The 20,636-nt window shown below is 36.1% G+C and overlaps 1 protein-coding gene across 5 annotated transcripts in view; it reads right to left on the minus strand.

Moving 5' to 3' along the window:
- The window catches only part of LOC132008405 (leucine-rich repeat-containing protein 4C), a 1,212,627-nt gene that overhangs the window by 210,989 nt on the left and 981,002 nt on the right, over nt 1-20,636 (minus strand). Inside the window, exon 7 of one of the 5 annotated variants that reach the window (XR_009401630.1) lies at nt 19,806-19,855. The exons of the other annotated variants lie outside the window; for them this stretch is intronic. The gene's annotated coding sequence lies outside the window, so the exon portion shown is untranslated. Of the gene's footprint in view, nt 1-19,805; nt 19,856-20,636 lie in introns of those variants that run through there. 5 annotated transcript variants of the gene reach the window in all.

Here is a 20,636-nt window from a genome sequence, read left to right on the forward strand (position 1 = left end):
AGTATATTCTAATTTTTCTAAGTAATTTTCCTCTTTATCTCCCTGCTCGTTCTGCCCAGGCACATGCTTATTTCTATTCTATATACTATTTTCTAACGTACACAACTAATAGGTAAAATAAACTATGCATATGGAATTCTGATTTCTCTTTTGTTTCCATGGGCAGAAACATGAGAAATTCACCACAGAGTCAGTATAGAGTTCAAATGTTAATATCGTTTGCATTCCATTACTCTAGGAAACAGGAAAACATAGGAAAATGGCAGTGTTAGATTAGGATATAATCATACACCCACTTTTACCTACGTAGTTTGTTGAAAATGCTATCCTCTGAAGACAGAGTGATTGAGGAATGTATGTGGCAGTAGATGGGGTAAGATGGGGTGGGAAATATATAGAGAGAATTGGAAAGCTAAATATTTTGATTACTTAACTTCAATATAATGTATACATGAATATAAAATATAATAAACACAAAGAAGTAGTCCTAAGAACTTTTATTGAGTCTGTACTGTGTGCAGGCACCCCCACAAGTACACTGCAACCTTCTTTTATTTAATTCTCCCAATTCCACCATATAGCAAGTTTACCTATATTTTACAAAAAAAGGAAAGTGTAGATCAGAAAAAGTTAACCAACTGTGTAGTATCATGACATGCATTTGTACAGTATCGGTGGGGTTAAATTCCAGGTCTGTTTATTCTGGTTCCCCTTCACTAAGGGCAAATAAAATTGTCTTTCATAAATACAGAAGAGCAAAGGGAGGGAAAAAATTAAATTGCTAAAGTCCAAATTTAAATCCATACAGTGTACTATCTATGGTGGGAGAAGATTTGAAGGTTAAGGTTTTGCCAGTAGGGATCAACTCACAAGCCCATATATCCCTGTTCAGTATACAACATTTTGGTAGCAGAGACTGCCCAAAACAAACTAAGAAAAACTTGAACCTGCAGTGGCTCTTTTGCAAGTTGTCTGAGGTGTCACAGCATTAAAAAACTGTTGAAAGGAAACCCAACTGTTGAAAACCCTAAAACCAAGTGATGCCTGGTGTGTCTCACTTCTTTCCAAACTTAAAATAAGTTATCCAAAAACTTTTAAAATTTTACTAATTTTGTTGTTTTATCTTCTTTCAGAGTTCAAATGACAAAACCAAAGACAGCCATCACAGTTGATACATCACTTTTCATATCTTCACTTTCCTTTGCCCGAGTTAATGGCAAGGCTGGTGTTCAATTGTAAGAAGAAATATAAATTGATGTTCCTTGCACTTGAAAAATATAGGGATGACACTATATATTTGAATCATAATATGGAATTTTTCTTTTCTCCTGAGGGTTTCTTTTTAAGTTATAGCTCAGTGTTATGCTTTGGGCTTTGATAAAGATTACTGGTATTTTTTTTAAGCAAGACAATTAAATCATTCTAAAGAAAATATAACAAAGCCTGTCTGTATATAAACCATATGGTTAAAAATTCAAGAGTACTACTATGCAAAATTAAAACTCTTCAGCTTTATTTCTGACATATTAATGCATAAATTTGGAGCAAATTAAAGTCCTAAAAAGTCAATTTAAGCATTAAAAAAGTAAGGCCTCAGACTTCATAAACCAGTGGGAAAAATACCTGTAATTCAACAACAACAAGAAAATAGGTGAGAAGATGGAGAACCATTGGCGAGATATCTAAAGACAAAGGCTAAAAAAATTTATAAAAATTATCACTAGTTTAAAGGAGAAAATAATAACGAAATACTGATTTCATTGATCAATTTTGCAATACTCTTTTAAATGTGATCATTAAAGCATCAGTTAAAAGCACCTCTTTAGGGAGATTGATTTTATTTAATGTGGCTCCCTTTTCCCAGTTGTGTATTTTTTACCCTATTTATATACTACATATTTTTAATTTTACTAAATATTTGCCTTCTACATCCATTCGTCTATCTATCTATCTATCATCTATCCATCCATTCATCCATCCATAAATAAACTGGCTTACTAATGTTGGAAATGCATATTAATGGAACATGGATTATATATACTTTGACAGATTTACACAGGAATGAAGCCTTGTGTATAGGAGGTTATATAATGCAGTAATATTTGTGATATTAAAGATCCAGAGTTAGACTAAATTTATCAATAAGTGACTGGACAAATTACTTGGCATTCATATGATGAGAATGACATTAGTCATGAAAACCAATATGGTTATTTATAAGGAGTGATAATTAAAGATCTCTAAGTTCTATTTCTTAGTTTTTCTTAAGAAAGACACAAAAATTTGTTTATAATATCCCAGTTTGTTTAAAACTTTTATATATGTGTATAACATTTTACACATGCATATATTGCAATCAAATTTAATTACATTTAAAAAGAATGAGGTGGGGCACCAGGGTGGCTCAGTGGGTTAAAGCCTCTGCCTTCAGCTCAGGTCATGATCCCAGGGTCCTGGGATCGAGCCCTGCATCGGGCTCTCTGCTCAGTGGGGAGCCTGCTTCCTCCTCTCTCTGCCTGCCTCTCTGCCTACTTGTGATCTCTGTCTGTTAAATAAATAAAATTAAAAAATAAATAAATAAAAAAAATGAGGTTGGGAAAGAGGTAGAAAAGAGACTCACTTTTTTTATTTTAGCCTTTCCATGTTAATATGTATATGTGGTGATGATGTTGTTGATTACAATAAAATAACATCTGAAAAAAACTATAATGTAGACCTATATCTGTTATTTTGAAAGATACTACAATATATATTTTTAGGTTGAAAAAAAAGGAAGTTGTAGAAAAAAAAAAACGTGGTTAAGTAAATGGAATGGAAGAAATTGAGAGTAAAAAAGAACGCTCATGTATGGGCAGGTCCTAAGTGTATAAGTAGAGACACAGGCTAAAGTCTAAATGCTACTGGATGAATGTCCATTAAGAGTGGAGGCTTAAGTGGGTAGAAGAAGAATAAATAAAACAAGATGGGATTGGGAGGGAGACAAACCATAAGTGACTCTTAATCTCACAAAACAAACTGAGGGTTGCCGGGGGGAGGGGGTTTGGGAGAAGGGGGTGGGATTATGGACATTGGGGAGGGTATGTGATTTGGTGAGTGCTGTGAAGTGTGTAAACCTGGTGATTCACAGACCTGTACCCCTGGGGATAAAAATATATGTTTATAAAAAAAAAAATTAAAAAAAAAAAAGAAAAAAGAAAGAAAACTAGGATGCAAAATGGTTACATAAATTTTCTAAGGTCCAACAAACTATATAGTAGCAAAATGGGGAAATGAGAAAAAAATTCATATTGTAAGTGCAATTAGTATATAAACTTCAACAAAAGTTCAAAGGAAAGTCATCAAGCTAGTTTTCAAGATTACAGTAAAAATATAGACTTTAAAGTGATTTGAATTTTGGGTTGACTGTAATTAAGCATCCAATTGTTGATCTCAGCTCAGGTCTTTAAAAATTTTTTTTAAATAATAATAATAAAATTGTTTGAAGTTTACAAAGTCAAAAAAAAAAAAGAGTTAATTATAATGAATTTTGGAAAAGAAACTGTAAGTGGGGACCACAGGAAGATTTTAATTTTTTTTTTTATGTTGTGTGTGCTTGAATATTTAAATAGTGAGGAGGTATACATGTATTACTTTCATAATTTAAAAAAATAAAGGGAGGGAATTGAAGCCTTTATTATATATAAAAAACCAGTATCACCAGATCTTAAATGTGTCCACCTTTAGATACTTTGGAAATAAAAAGAATATCATTAACAAGGCAAAGTGAACCTGGAAGATAAATATTAAATGACATGTGGGACCAGAAATTGAAAGTGAATAATTTTATGGATCCAGCAAGAACTGTACAGTCTATTCAGGCCAGTTTCCTTCCCTAAATAAATGAGGCTCTTTTAACTCTTTGGACTTTGGCTTAGCTAGTCTTTTTATCTAGAACACCTGTACTACTGTACTGGTCACTCTGATGTCTCTTTCTCTCTAATAAGCCCAAACCCTTCAGGGAAGAATTACTTGTTCCATTTTCTGGAACTTATTCAAGTTATCTATATGGGATTTCACCTTATAATTTTTAAAAAAGATTTTATTTAATTACTTGACAGAGATCACAAGTAGGCAGATAGGCAGGCAGAGAGAGAGGGAAAGGGAAGCAAGGTCCCCCTCGAGCAGAGAGCCTGATGCAGGGCTTGATCCCAGGACTCTGGGACCATGACCTGAGCCAAAGGCAGAGGCTTTAAGTCACTGAGCCACCCAGGCACCCCTCACCTTATAATTCTATGAATACTTTGAAGTCAAAAACTTTCTGAGGGACATCTTGTCCTAAGTCTCCAGTTCATTGCAAAGTTGGGTACGTAAGTGCTCAGTAATTCTTTGTGGATATTGTCTCTGGTTCTTGACGTCAGAAAGACAGTGAAGACTTCCATAGAAGAGTAGCATCTATGGTCTCTGTGAAAAGCACTGCCTTGACATTTGTATATCACTTTTTAGTTTTTGACTCTTATATTGCATTATCATCTTCAAGGATGAGCTCAAGCCAGAAAAATCGGTATTGCCACTATTCACATTTTAGTGTTGAAGAGACAGACTTAGCATTTTCATCTTAGTGTTTCCACAGCTCGCAAGTGGCAATCTAGCTAAGCTTGATTCTGAGGACACTTAAATTTAACACCACAACCAATTATGTAATCTCAAGGAAGAAATGACAGTACTGGAGCCAGCATACTTCTGGGGGCTGTAGACCCAGCAACCTTCTGGGGAAGTGAGTAAAGGTGAGTAAGCAAGTAAGTAAAACATCTGTAGCAGGGGTGTGGGAGATTCTCAGAAACACCAAGTCCACCCCTGCTCCCAACAGCTTAGACAACAGCCAATACACAATTATACTGCCCCTTCACTGATTCCTATGCACACTAAAGAGAATTGATGATCTAAATTTGTAACACAACCAAGGTCGAGACCAGAGATTATTTGGGAATGGGGGAGAAGAGAGAAAGAAAAGAAGGAAATGCTTTTCTCAAGGTTAATCATAGCTAACATTTATTGAGCACTTACTCTGTAGCGTTTAATGCCCATAGGATCATTATATAGAGGTTAAGTGCATAGGCTGACAAATCAGACCACATGGGCTTTGAAGGACAGCTCTGGCACTCACCATGAGTCTTGTACCAGTTGCTTATTTCGTCAGTGCTTAGCCATAAAATGGGGTTGATATTAGCACTTGCCTCACAGGGTTGTTCAGTGATGTGGCCTCTGCTAATTTCTATGGTGTAAACATTCCTGTCAGTGTCTATTAGAAGTTACCAACAGACAGCTCACAAAATTCTTGAGTATGCAACAGTTTGGGTTTCATGACAGAACAAGCCAGCTCCACCACAATTCTGTTGTTATGATGATTTAAAGTTAGTATCAAGAACTGAGAGAAGTTCCTGGGATAGTATGCACATACTAAGCAATTTTTAAAAAAATAGATACTTGCATTAATTCATCTTTTCCTCACAACTTTTCTGAGATTGGTGCTATTATTATTTCAATCTCAGAATAACTGTGAGGAGTAGATGAATAGAGGAAAACATACTGCGGTCTTGCCTAGGTCCTTGGGGATCACAACCTATGGTACATATACAAGTTTGTGCACGCTTGCAGAGTGAAAGAATGGGAGAGAATCCTGGTAAAATAACACACAGTAGACTGCTACTATCAGTTCTAGAGGGCCCTTGGTACCAGGGATTTTTCTATTGCCTTGGAGGTAAATTACTTACCACAAAATAGAAAAAGCCTTTCTATTATGCATTTGAAAGAATGGGGCAGAAAATAATGACAACATCTACTCTCTGAGTGTTTACATGGGGTTAACGTTTTTGTTAATCATTTGGAATGAATTATTTTATTTATTTTTAATTAATTAATTTATTTATTTGACAGAGATCACAAGCAGACAGAGAGGCAGGCAGAGAGAGAGAGGAGAAAGCAGGCTCCCGGTGGAGCAGAGAGCCTGATACAGGGCTTGATCCCAGGACTCTGGGCTCATGACCCCAGCTGAAGGCAGAGGCTTAAACCCACTGAGCCACTCAGGCACCCCTGGAATGAATTATTTTAGATAATAATTACAGCAACTGTCTTAGGAAGGATTGTTTCCTACCATTCTGTGGCTGAGGTAACTGAAGCTCAGAGATGTTAAGTAATTTGATAAAGGTCACAAAGCTTCTACTAAACTTCAGCTTTGTTTTAATCAGTCTGTGTGGTACACAGCAAAACATATACTGTGGTCTCTTAAATTCATGAACAGTTGTCAAGAATTTTAGGATTACATGGGTGCCCTTTAGAAGCAAAAGTATCATTGAGAAATTTAAGGTTCACTCTAAAGCTTTTTAGAATTGAGAATATAAAAGACCAATGTCAGGCAAAGATAGGGGGCTGGAGGAAATTCATATATTCAAGGTGACAGCTACTTCATTAAAAATATAATTATATTTTATTGTCAAAGCCCCTTTACTTTATTTTGTGTATGCCTATAGCTCTGAGACTAGAGAGGAACAGGACCATGGATTCTGTGCCTTTCAGAGAAAGCCACATTAAGAAATATGCAAGGGTCAACTTCAGGCTACTCTACATTCTGCTTGCACTTTCATTGTATTGAAGAAAAAAAGAATTAATTGGTTCATTTAGCCCCTCACTTAATTCAGCCTTTCATTGTGCACTTCAGTTCTCATCCAAATGAACAGAGACAGTGCAAGAAACCGAACACATTTAATGGGGCTCTCAAAAATGTGCAGTTCTAGCTCTTGCTCTTGCTCCTTTAATAGACAGAAATCATTTATTTCCTTCTGTAAAACTCCATTACCCAGCAAAAAATGGAGTTTTTTAACAAATGTATATCTTACCCAAAATGGAAAATCCACCTCTCTCTCTCATGTGCACAAAGTCATAGAGTCTCATTCACAGTGTAGCTACATAGAAGCCTCCCTACAGAGTTCTACAAAGCCCACAAAGCATGTTATGGACCTCATGTCTTGTGCATGAAACAAAGAGTCATGAGAAATTAGAAGTAAAAGGGACCTTAGCTCAAATTAAGTCCAGTTTCCCCATTTTATAGATAAGGAAATTGAGGCTTGACAGGTGAGGTAATTCACCAAGGTTCCTGCAGGTGATCACTTGGCAACTTGAATTAAGCTATCCTCTCCCAACTCCTACTACAGCCTTCTCGCTCCTATATGGGACCATGTGCATAATAGTGACCATTGCAGTGGTCCCACACAATGATCTTCTTATTTGACTAGTAATTCCATCCTCCCCGCAAATGCATGCACACCTAAATAGAATGATGTGGCATCCTTTTTTTTCCACATAAAAAATTTCCCCTTACCGTTTAGAAAATACTCCATTCTCTTCTTTTTCATAGTTATTATCTTTTGAGACCTGGTCTTGGAAAAGCACCAAAGAAGCAATTTCATTTTTTTTTTTTTTTTTTTTTTTTAATCAAAAGCTCCCAACTATGGGCTCCTGGCCATAGAATTCCCATGGATTCTACTGCTCATGCTTCTTCCCACACAACCATAAATACTTTACTTGCCTCATGCTAATGATTTTCATCAGCTTAAAAAACCAGTTTAATTAATCTCCTTCTGTTTAACAAAACACAAGTCAATCTGATAAAATGTTTAGGAAAAAAAGTAAAGCTGATGTGCTTCCCCTCAGTGATGTGCCAGGTAGTTTTAAGGAAAGGCGTTGGCAAGTAATACAGAAGTAATTCATTACTGAAAAATAGTCTAGATATGTGTGCTCAACTTAAAAGCTCAGCACCGCTAAGTGGCATTGTACAAGCCAAACACCCCATCTTTCCCCAGCAAGCCTTTGCTCTAGTGAACAGATCCAGGTGGTAGAAGTGCATGTCACAACCTGGTTGCTTGGGAAATAAGCTGTCATTTCATTTTTAACTGCCCAGTAATATGAATTCAGCTTCCTCGGGAGAGAGAGCAATTTTTTCCTCAAAGCCATCCATTATTTGTAATGGGGACGCAGTGCTAATTTCACTGCTTGTCAATTAAGCGCATCCCTTAATTTAATTGGGATTCGTATATAACATATCACAGTGCTAATTCCAGTCCCTAGTTCATGCCGAGAGTAAGATTTACCCTCCAAGCATCCTTGCATCCAATCACTACATCTCCTTTTATCCTGTGGCCAAATTAATCCTCTTATGCATAGGTTTGATGAAAAGATCCTCCTTGCTTGGGAACCTCTTGGATTCCCACTTTCTACCAGATATAATCCAAATTCTCTCACGCAGCAATAAAGGCTGTAAACAAGATGAATCAGTCCACCTGACCAGCCTTCTGTCTTCTACTTCATTTTCATGAATGCTTTATGACATCTAAATCTTGTCTAGATGCAAATCAAATTCAGGATTTTAAAAATGTCTAACTAGTAGTCTTGCAAAAACCTTTCCCAATCTGATACAATAATGCCTATAGGATTGGGGGGTGGCGAAGAAAAGAAAAGAAAAAAGAAATTCGTACCTCACCCACACCTAATAGGATACATTTTGAGAACCTATGGAATGAGTGTTAAAAAAAAAATTAAGCTGGGGCGCCTGGGTGGCTCAGTGGTTTAAGCCGCTGCCTTCGGCTCAGGTCACGATCTCAGGGTCCTGGGATCGAGTCCCATATCGGGCTCTCTGCTCAGCAGGGAGCCTGCTTCCTCCTCTCTCTCTCTCTGCCTGCCTCTCTCTCCATCTACTTGTCATCTCTCTCTGTCAAATAAATAAATAAAATCTTTAAAAAAAAAAAATTAAGCTGGCTACTCTCTAGATTTAAACAAAAAAATAACAAAATATAATTCAATCCTAAACATTTTATGCATCCATAAAAATTAAGAGAATTCAGCAAATTAAAAAAATGAATAAAATGTATGAAACAATATGCTATTTACTGAATGCTTGTGCTCCACCTTCTGCCCCAGATCCCCAATATGACGGTACTTAGAAACAGGGCCTGTAGGAGGTTCTCAGACTTGGATGAGGTCATAGATATGGAGACCCCGTGATAAAACAGTGCCCTTATAAGAGAATAAAGAGTCCACATTTAAAATAAAAAGACACATTTAAAATAAAAGTCCTCATTTCTCTATTATGAGGATTTAACAAGAATTTGGCAGTCTTCAACACAGAAGAGGTTTCTCACTAGCACCTAACTGTGCTGCCACCCTGATCTCAGACTTCTGGCCTCCAGAACTGTGAGGAGTCAGTTTCTGTTGTTTGTAAGCCACCCCATCTATGGTACTTTATTATGGCAGCCTGAACTAAGATACACTAGTTTTCAGTGTGGGCCACAGACTGCGTAGGGCAGTGATCTCTGAAAGAAGGCAACAAATGAGATGTTTCCTAGACTTTCCTAATTGACCACATGGAGAGAGATTCCTGGGCACAGTACAGGGAGAAGGGATCTAAGAGCCTCCTATTCTACTTGAGTTGAGGAGGCAGTGTTTTAAGTTTGGGGAGGCAAAAAGGTTAGAATTTGAGAGGGAAAAGACAGAGAGGAGAGAGTAACCAGAGGACTCCAGAGAACAGCCAAGGTTTCCATGCAAGCCATTAGATGAGTACAGATCAGTATGATCATGAGCGTGAGGAAACTACCAAGTCTGGAGGAAGAATCAGCAGAAAGGAGCAGATGGACGAATCCTTGTTAAGTACACAAGAGGAAAAGTTCATGTTCATGTTCCCACCAGACAGAATGGAGAGTTCTTAATGCACTGAGCAGTAACCACAGAGGGTATTGCCTTGGTAGTAAGGCAAGTCATTGAGTTGTAGACTAATGGCTGCTCTGTAGCCAGTAAACAAACTTCAAAGAAAATTTCAAAAGAAATTAAACAACATCATGTAACTTAACTGCATACCAAAACAAAGCCCACAAATATTGTAAGAAACAGTAACAGGAAAAAAAAAATCCAGCAACCATTAACATAGAATTTACAATGTCTGGCATCTAATCTGAAATTATCAGGCACGGAAGGAAGTGGGAATATATGACTTATAATGAAAAGAAACATCAGTTAATAGAGACAGACTCTAAGTTGACTTCAATGAAAAAAATTAATAGACAAAGAGGTTAAACTGCTATGACAAATACACTGTATATGTTCAAAGTGGTAAACAAAAGGTATGGATATCTTAAAAGATAGACAAGATATAAATATGGGCTGAATTGAACTTCTATAGATGGGAAGTTTATTGTATTAGATGGAAAATATACTTGGTAGGATTAAAAGCTGATTAGACACTTCAGATGCAAATATAACTTAAAGACATAGAAATAGAAACTATCCAGAATGGAGCTATCCATATTTAAAATAAAAAGTAAAGTTAAATAAATTAAAACCAAGCTAAGAAAGCATCCATTAGCTATGAGGAAACTTAAGAAGTTGAAAATTTATGTAATGATGTCTCAGAATTGAGAAGCATGGACAGACCAAAAAAAAAAAAAAAAAAAAAAAGAAAAAATGGAGCAATAATCAATAATCACTAATATTTTTCCAAATTTTATGAGAACTATGAACCTAGTGGTTAAAGAAGATAATAAACCCAGAGAAATATGGAAAAAAAAAACCAATGATGAAGTCACATCATAATCATATTGCTTAAAACTAGTGATAAATCTTACAAGCAGTGAAAAAAATTACCCACAGAGGAAAAGATTAAATAGACAGAGACTTTTATTGGGAAAATTACAAATGGAAGAAAATGGAGCTGCATCTCTAAAGTACTGACAAAAACCAAACCAAAACACTTGATCTTAGCCAAAAGGCCGAGAAGCGATAAAACCAAACCAAAACAAAACGAAAAAGACAACCAACAACCTCTTAACTAAAAATCGTATATCCAGCAAAAATATCTTTCCATAATGAAGGTAAAACGATATCATTTTGAGAAATACAAAACCTGACAGTCTTCATCACTACCTGAAAGCACCTCAGAAATGTTAAAGGATGTACTTCAGGCAGAAGGAAAATGGTACCAGGTGCTAATGTGGGTCTACATACAGGAATGAAGCACACAGGACATGGTAAGTATGTGGGAAAATTTAAAATTTAATTGGCAATAAATAAGTAATATTTTATTGGCTGTTTAAAGCACTGAGAGATATATCTGTGCCATAATTTAATCATCTGTATATTTTCCTCATTTCATGTCTCTGAAGGAATGAATTTTATTATTATTATTTTTAAAAGATTTTTATTTATTCATGGACAGAGAGAGATCACAAGTAGGCAGAGAGGCAGGCAGAGAGAGAGAAGGGGGGAAGCAGGCTCCCTGCTGAGCAGAGAACCCAATGCGGGACTTGATCCCAGGACCCTGAGATCATGACCTGAGCTGAAGGCAGAGGCTTAACCCACTGAGCCACCCAGGCATCCCTGAGGGAATGGATATTAAAAGCTTGAACAGAGGGGTAACTGGGTGGGTCAGTCAGTTAAGCATCGACTCGGTTTCAGATCAGGTCATGATCTCAGGGTGGTGAGATCAAGTCACTCATTGGGCTCTGGTCTCAGCATGGAGTCGGCTTGAGATTCTCTCTCTCCTTCTGTCCCTCCTCCCTACTCACACATGTGCTCTTACACTCTCTAAATTAGATAAAGAAATGATCTAAAAAAAAAAAAAAAAACTTGAAGGGTGGCACTGAGTTCTTTTTCCAATTCTCCTTTCAACTATGTAACCTTAAGGAAGTTACTTTCTCATTCTGTGCCGACATTTCTCATGTATAAAAAAAAAAAGCACTGGCCTTTATTAAACTCTGTGGTTCTTTTACCCTATGATACATCCTTCCTAATGTTTCTTCTTGGCAAACTCCTGTCACATGAGTTCTAAGGAAGGACTGAAAGCAAGCTTGAAGAGCTTCAAAGAAGATTTTTTGAGCAAGCTGATTTGTAAATCAAAGAAATGAGGAGGGCTGAGCTTTTTTTTTTTTTACAATAGTATTTAACAGAAGCAAATGTCACAGGTGGTGACTCAAGCTGATGACTGTCAGATATTCATGATGCAGAACAAAAATGCCAATCTTGACATGGGGAGAACAATTAACTTCATTGTCATCATGATTTTTTCAAATATTTATTCTATTTAAAGTACCTGAGTGGGTTGTATGAGGTATAGACCTATCTCCATTTTACTTATTATATCTGGTTTTGCAACCCAATACATACTATCAATAATATTTTAAATTCATCTCAGTAGGAATACACCTTACATATATTCACACACACACTACAGAGTTCAGTTTAGTTCAGCAAATTGAGTATCAGTTGAGGAACTTAATACGGTATATCAGAATGATATGAAACCAGAATTTTAATCGTCAACACCACTAACTAGCTTCATTATGTAGAAAAAAATTGTTTTGCTAAACATATGTTTTGTTTACTATAAAATTAAGAGGTTAAATTATGTTATTCTTAAATTATGTTGTTTTTATGCTATTCTTAAGGTAATTTCCAGTTACAAAGTATCATATGTGTCTTTGGACTTACAACTGTACTGAAAACTGTGGAGAAAATAAACTAGTGTGCTTCTTACCCTTGAGGAAATTATGGTCTAATCGGGCAATAAACTGTATACACATTTAACTTAGAATTAATTACTGAAAGTTGATTATGTGCAAGAGATCAGGCTTGGTGTTACTTGAATTTTAACAGGTATAAACTTCCAGGGAGATATTGTCAGCTAGGATTTCAGGAAGAAATTTGCAAAGAAGTGGAGATACAGGATACAATTTGAAGTGTGGATGGTATTAAAATGAGGATACTGTGGGAATGCAAGTTGGTGCAGCCTCTTTGGAGAACAGTGTGGAGATTCCTCAAGAAATTAAAAATAGAACTTCCCTATCACCCTGCAATTGCACTCCTGGGTATTTATCCCAAATATACAGATGTTGTGAAAAGAAGGGCCATCTGTACCCCAATGTTTATAGCAGCAATGGCCACAGTTGCCAAACTTTGGAAAGAACCAAGATGCCTTTCAACGGATGAATGGATAAGGAAGATGTGGTCTATATACACTATGGAATATTATGCCTCCATCAGAAAGGATGAATACCTAACTTTTGTAGCAACATGGACGGGACTGGAAGAGATTATGCTGAGCGAAATAAGTCAAGCAGAGAGGGTCAATTATCATATGATTTCAGTTATTTGTGGAGCATAACAAATACCATGGAGGACAAGGGGTGTTAGAGAGGAGAGGGGAGTTGGGGTGAATTGGAAGGGGAGGTGAATCATGAGAGACTATGGACTCTGAAAAACAATCTGAGGGGTTTGAAGTGGCGGGGGGTGGGAGGTTGAGGTACCAGGTGGTGGGTATTATAGAGGGCACGGATTGCATGGAGCACTGGGTGTGGTGAAAAAATGACGAATACTCTTTTTCTGAAAATAAATAAACCAATTTAATAAAAAAAAATGAGGATACTGTGAGAACATGTCTCAGCTAGGTGGTAAGATTTTAGATAAAAACTTTAAAAGAATATTGTTTACTCCTATTATGCATATAGATAAGGTTTACAATAGGTAAGGCTTATTTAAATCATGTGTGTAGGTGCAGTTTAAATACCTCCATGTACATTTCTTCACTGAGCCATTTTAATGAGGAGGAGAAAGAGAAGACAGGTGTGATGGGATGATGTGGTAGAAATAACCGCCAGATATTCTTTTTCAAGTCCAAACACTGAAACCACCTAGGTCTCCAATTTCATCAACTGTTTTTACATTTCTCAGTGCTATTAGCTCTAAAACATGGTGGTGGTGGTAGAGTATGTAAACTAGATGAGATTTGATGTTAGTGTTAGCTCTATTGTTATATACTGAGAATTTGAAATGAATTGGTGTCCACCGTGATCACTGCATCATGTCTGTTTTTGAGAAACAGAGGTACAGCAGTTCCTTCCATAAGGAGATTCTAATCTGGTTTAGAAACCAAGGCACAGATATGAAGTTGAGAATACAAATATTTCTTCAATACCAGCATTGTTACTACATATTTTATCTCTATTTCTGTGGCAACCATATTGGCTTTGTTTTTCATGGTATTTCCTATGCTTAGCCCAGGGTCAGGTACACTGTAGACATTTATTTCTCACTTAAATTATCGATGAACAAATTTGTGAACAAAGTCAGTTAACACTAGTTAACTAATTAGTACGTATTTAGAGTTTCATTGGTTCTTTACTTCTACTGTTATTGAACAGTACAAACATTTGCCAGTTTACATATATTGATTTTCCTAACTTGTCTGATTCATTTGATGGAGATAGTTTCAACAGTTAATCCACATTCAGCTCACAAGAGAAGAGTCCATTACTAAATTGTATAATGTGCAACACTTTGATGCTGCATTAATATTTTTTTTTGAAAAATTGTCATCATCATTTCTGTCATATTACATTGAAATGCATCATGGCCATGTTGGCAATCTGGATACAAGCAAAGAGAAGAAAAGCAAAGTGGTATTAGCTAGAAGAAGAAGCATGAGAAGAATGGAGGGTAGAAGCCACAATATTGTATGGAAAGCTCTTTGGGTATCTTCCAAGTTATGAACTCCTTTTATTGGAGACTAAGACATTTTATCTTATGTCCCTACCTCCTTCAACTCTTTAGTAAAATGCTGAATTTTCAAGGAGATCTTCTCTAATAATCTTTTTTATTATTGCAACTTATTTTTGCTCCTTTCCCTTTCCTCCACAGCAATTATCTTCTGAAATATTATGTGAGTTACAGATGTGTTTTGGTATACCTGGTTTCTTCTACTAGACTGTGAGCCTTGTAAGGGCATCTGTGCCTGTGTTTTCATATGTATTCCAAGTTTTTAGCATAACGCCTTTTACAAGTAGAATCTCAACAAATATTCAAAATTTCAAATATTCAAGGTAAACTGCACCTTCCAGCCCTGCACACGACTGATCACCTGGGCAAATATGTTTTTAACCATGACTTTTCACTGTGGTCACAGCTCATTGCCTTAAGGCAGATACATTCTCAGATGTGACCTGGACATTTGCACTAATTATCTATTGCAGTGGGAGAAATAGGTATTTTAGAAATTAACACACATAAACAAATCATTATAAATTGCACTAATGTGGCATGAAATAAATGTTCAGGTTATGAGTAAATAATAGTGGGATGAAATTTACATTAGAAGGATTAAAGAAGATCTTTTGAAAGTACAAACTTGAGTGGAATCGTGAAAGGTAAGAGAATTTTGAATTGCAGTGTTCTTCTTATTTCTTTTAATCCTAGCTAATGACTCTTCAATGTTCAGATCAGGCCACATGAAATCTTCTGTGCAAATCTGAATCAAATTTTTCTCATGGCACTTCTCCCTCAATGTGCTTAATGCAGGACCCTTTTACATTTGTTTGTATGATTATTCAATTAATACCCATATTCCCACCATTCTGAAATCTTTGTAAGAGAATGATCCTGGGGTTTCCCAATTCCTGATTTGGCCTCTCTTGAGGAATGATTACATGTCTGCAATCATTGGCTTTCAGGATATAATTCTGCATTCTGATAATAAAATTCCTGTTCTTACTTATTTACTTAATTAGCTAGTCTAGTAAGTTTTTGTCCTGTGTAAACAAGAGCTTTCCATATCTTATTATTTTTCTCTACAAAGATAAGCTTGCCATTAGCAGTACTAATATGAATGATATAGCTGTCCCATGGGCTTTGCAAACATGCAAACAAGGTTTCAGATCCATGTTCCATCATTTAATTGCTGTATCACCTTGGATCAGTCTTTAAACTCCTCCGAGTCACAATTTCCTAATCTGGAACAGTGTGATAAATAATGCCTACCTCAAGGGATGTTGTATGATTAATTAGATGTTGCAAATGAAGTATATACACTGTCTTAGCAAATAAATGAGCTTCATAAGATGGTTTTAAGATAATGGTTAATGCATGAGAAGAGAAAGGCAGAGGGGCTGTTATTTACTACATCCATTCAATAGGCTATTGATAACTATTATATACCAAGTTTGTAGCTAGATGTACAGTAGCACAGTCATAATCAGGACACAGGCCTGTCACCAAGGTGAAAACCAGCTGATTCCTCATGAGAATTACATGGAGATAGGAGCTGGAATTAGCTCTGTCCTCTGCTATTGTTTGTCCTCTTCAATTCCCAGGGAGCAGTGAACTTCGAGGACCTATGCCTCTTTTTCTATTTTTCCTCCCTCTTATAATCCCATTTTATTCTGTAGTTTTTAAGTAGTTATCAGAATGACTAAATGGAAGAACGAACTACCTAAACATCACTTCCAAAATTATAGTATAAAGCAAGATGTACATACCAAATAGAAAATGAAAAAACTGGTGGACTTGCCAAATGTTTTATAGGCACTGCATATAGATAATGCCAGGTTGTTTCCGGTTTTGTTTTGTTTTAATAGGGAGAAGCTGGAGTAATTATTTTAAAACAAGATGCTACTCCATAGGTCCCAAGAAGATTTGAATTTGCAAGAAGTTATAAAAGTGATTTCCTTTAGAATTCTTATATCTGAAGGTTGCCTGGGTGGCTCAGTGGTTAAAGCCTCTGCCTTCGGCTCAGGTCATGATCCCAGGGTCCTGGAATCAAGCCCCGCTTCGGGCTCTCCGCTTGGCAGGGAGCCTGCTTCCCCCCCTCTCTCTGCCTGCCTCTCTGCCTACTTGTGACTTCTGTCTGTCAAATAAATAAATAAAATCTTAAAAAAAATTCTTGTATCTGAGTAAGGATGCAGGGATTTTAATGGCCTGATAAGATGAATATAGGCCTACAGAGACCCACATGATTCAGCACCTGCAGAGACAAAGCTGGTAGCTGGCCAGTAGGGTTTATTAATGTTGGCTGAATAGGAAAACACACTCACACACAAAGTATGCAAAAGCCAACTAAATTCCCAGGGCAGAGACTTATATTCTATCTTTGAGATCTAAAACATTCACTGTAACTACTACTATGGATGGTATAGGAGGCTCTTTACATCCCCATTAAGATTGATGATGATAGAAGTTGTTATTTTGACCAAGATTTATAGTTGAACCAACCATCAGATTAGCAATGGAGAGAGGGTAAAATAAAGTAGAAAACAACAACAAGGCCTTTACTTAATACATATTCTAAATAACTTTAACAAAATGCACTAAGAACATCAAGGTTGAAGAAGGGTCTCAAAACAAACCTGTCAAGACTCAGGGTCATCAAGCTGTGTTTAAAAAAACCCAAGAACACAAAGTCAAAGCAACATATGCATCAAACACTCTGCATTAAGAGGTAAAACAAAGCTGGCAAATGTTTTGGTAAAATGTTTCAGTAAAATCATCTTAGCATGAGGTTTAAAAGGGAGCAAGAGAGAGTACATAGTGCTTATTGAGAGTTTATTTTCCAAGAGATGAAAAATTGTTTTTAAAATAAAATTATGCAATAAATAACTGAAAATAAAAACATTAAAATAAAATTTGTTTTCAATTCATTGCTGTTATTCGAAATTTTTATAGGCCCACCTTTTAAAACGAATCCTTTGTAAGCTCATTTTAGCAAATCCTTTGCAAACTTTTAACGTGGAATGAGTCATATTTAATTGCCACTGTACATTGGCTTTTTGAAGATTCTTGTCTAAATACAACTTTAAGACATAGAGACACTCATTTTTGCTTAAGAAATGCTGCTTGCTGGGTCATAAAGACATCAATGAAAAAAAAAGAAAACTACATTATAGGCAATTTTTTCACAAAACTGAAGCATTGGATTATTAGTTTTCATATTGCTCACTTTCTAGTTAAAAATTCCATAGACATTGCAACTGTACTTGTCAATTTGGGTCTTAATTTTTTTAATTGCAGGCAACTTCCCAACATTATAAACTGCAGCTTAATTCTATTCAAGTTTGTCCAGCTGGAGTAATATATGCTTTGGCCTTGCCTGCTCTGTAAAGTTGCGGAGATGGTTCTTTGTGAATAGGAAAGTTCTAGACACTATGTTTTGTACACTTTTCACAATGCTCTTGGCGGGAAAGTATTTCCCGTAGATCCAGAGGTATAGAATTTGCAGGTTTGGCCCATGTAACCGTATATTATTTTAATGATAAATTCATTTACTACAACCTCCCAATTGCTAAATCCCTTATCAGAGAGTAAATGATTATAGATGATGGTGGACTCTTTTGTTTTTGCAACTGAAGCTCTTCTGAGTTAAATAAGCATTGAGCCTATTAACCCTTTCAAATACTATCATTACTTTCATATATCCTCAGTGAGCCAAAAACTATTTGCAAAGCTATGTGCTAAAAACGAGTATGCAAGGTGAATCAGACAAAGCCTCTTCTCTTGGTGGTTTTACAGAAGTGTAAAAATATTATACAGACTACTATAAGAATATTGAGACACAAATCAATCAGAACAAAGACATAATGAAAGTAGAGATTCCCAATCAGACAACATGGCTCAGGAAAATATTGGTTTTTCACTTGAGTCTGATGGGCTCATGGATTTCACAACCAGGCAGGAAAGAGAGGTGGGAGATTAACAAAAAGAAATACAGAAGTATGTCTTAGAAGCTCATTGAGAAATCTAAGAAGCATATATTGACAAGAAGCGTGGGTGTGATCTTTGTTTCATGGGATCAAATAAACATGGGATCAAATAGGTTCCTGAGAGAGATATATTTTTTGAAATTATTATTATTTTTTAATTTAAATTCAGGTTAGTTTAGACTATTATTTTGACCAAGATTTGTAGTTGAACCAACCATCAGAAGTTAGATTAGCAATAGAGAGAGGGTAAAATAAAGTAGAAAACAACAACGATGCCTTAACTTAATACATAAACAGGCTGACATTCATCTAGCACAGCACAGGTTTCCGGAGCAGAATCCAGTAATTCATCATCCACATACAACACCCAATGCCCAACCCAAACCATGCCCTCCTTAACATCTGTCACCCATCTAACCCATCCTCCACCCACCACCCCTCCAGGAACCCTTACTTTGTTCTCTATAGTTAACAGTCTCCTATGGTTTCCTTCTTCTCTGTTTTTATCTTATTTTAGTTTTCTTCCCTTCCCCTATGTTCCTCTATTTTGTTTCTTAAATCTCACACATGAGTGAAATAATATGATATTTCTCTTTCTCTGGTTTACTTATTTTTGTTTAGCATAATACACTCTTAGTTCCATCTATATTATTGCAAATGGCAAGATTTCATCCTTTTTGATCTCCAAGTAATATTACATAAATATCCATTTTACATAAATATATACCACTTCTTCTTTACTCATTCATCAATAGATGGACATTTGGGCTCTTTCCATAATTTGGCTATTGTTGATAGTGTTGTTATAAACATTGGAGTGCATGTGCCCCTTTGAGTCAGCATTTTTGTATCTTTTCAATAAATATCTAATAGTACAATGCTGGGTTGTAGGGTAGTTCTATTTTTAACTTTTTGAGGAACATCCATACTGTTTTCCAGAGCGGCTGCACTATTTTCCATGCCCACCAGCATTGCAAAAGGATATCCTTTTATCCATGTCCTCAGTAACATCTCTTGTTTCCTCAGTTATTAATTTTAGCCATTCTGAGCAATGCGAGGTGGTATCTTATTGTGGTTTTGATTTGTATTTCCCTGATGATGAGAGATGATGAGCATCTTTTCATGTATCTGTTAGTCATCTGGATGTTTTCTCTGAATAAAAAGTATCTATGCATGTCTTCTGCCCATTTCTTAACAGGATTATTTTTTGGGTGTTGAATTTGATAAGCTCTTTTTTTTCACTTTCCATTTAATTTATTTGCACTTATTTTTATGATTTCCACATCCACATTATGAAGTAGGTATTAGCATCTCTGCAAAAAAAAAAAAATACGAATTTGAGAGAATACACGATGAGAGTCAATTCCCAATCACTGAACACATGACAGGAGCATCTATAGATTTTGGATACTAAACTTTTATCTGATGTGTCATTTCCATGTATCTTCTGTCAGTTGCCTTTTAGTTTTGTTGACTGCTTCCTTCACCGTGCAGAAGCTTTTTACCTTGACCAGGTTCTAATAGTTCATTTTTGCTTCTGCTTCCCTTGGCTTTGGAGATATGTCCAGTAAGAAGTTGCTATGGCCAAGATGAAAAGGTTGCTGCCTGTTTACTCTAGGATTTTGATGGTTTCCTGTCTTACATTTAGGTCTTTAATCCATTTTGAATTTATTTTTGTGTATGGTAAAAGAAAGTGGTCTAGTTTCATTCTCCTGCATGTTGCTGTCCAGTTATTCCAATGCTATTTTTGGAAGAGACTGTCTTTTTTCCATTGGATATTCTTTCCTGCTTTGTCAAAGATTAGTTGACCATTGAGTTGTGGGTCCATCTCTGGGTTCTCTATTCTGTTTCATTGATCTATGTGTCTGTTTTCTGCCAATACCATATTGTCTTGATAAATACAGCTTTTTAATACAGCTTGAAGTCTGAAATTGTGATGCCCCCACTTTGATTTCCTTTTTCAACATTAGTTGGCTATCTGGGGTCTTTTCTGGTCCCATACAAATTTTAGAATTATTCATTCTACCTTTGTGAAAAATGTTGGTGTTATTTTGATAAGGATTGCATTGAATGTGTAGATCACTTTGGGTAGTA

Source organism: Mustela nigripes, unplaced genomic scaffold, assembly GCF_022355385.1.
Source record: "Mustela nigripes isolate SB6536 unplaced genomic scaffold, MUSNIG.SB6536 HiC_scaffold_148, whole genome shotgun sequence".
Classification (NCBI taxonomy): Eukaryota; Metazoa; Chordata; class Mammalia; order Carnivora; family Mustelidae; genus Mustela; species Mustela nigripes.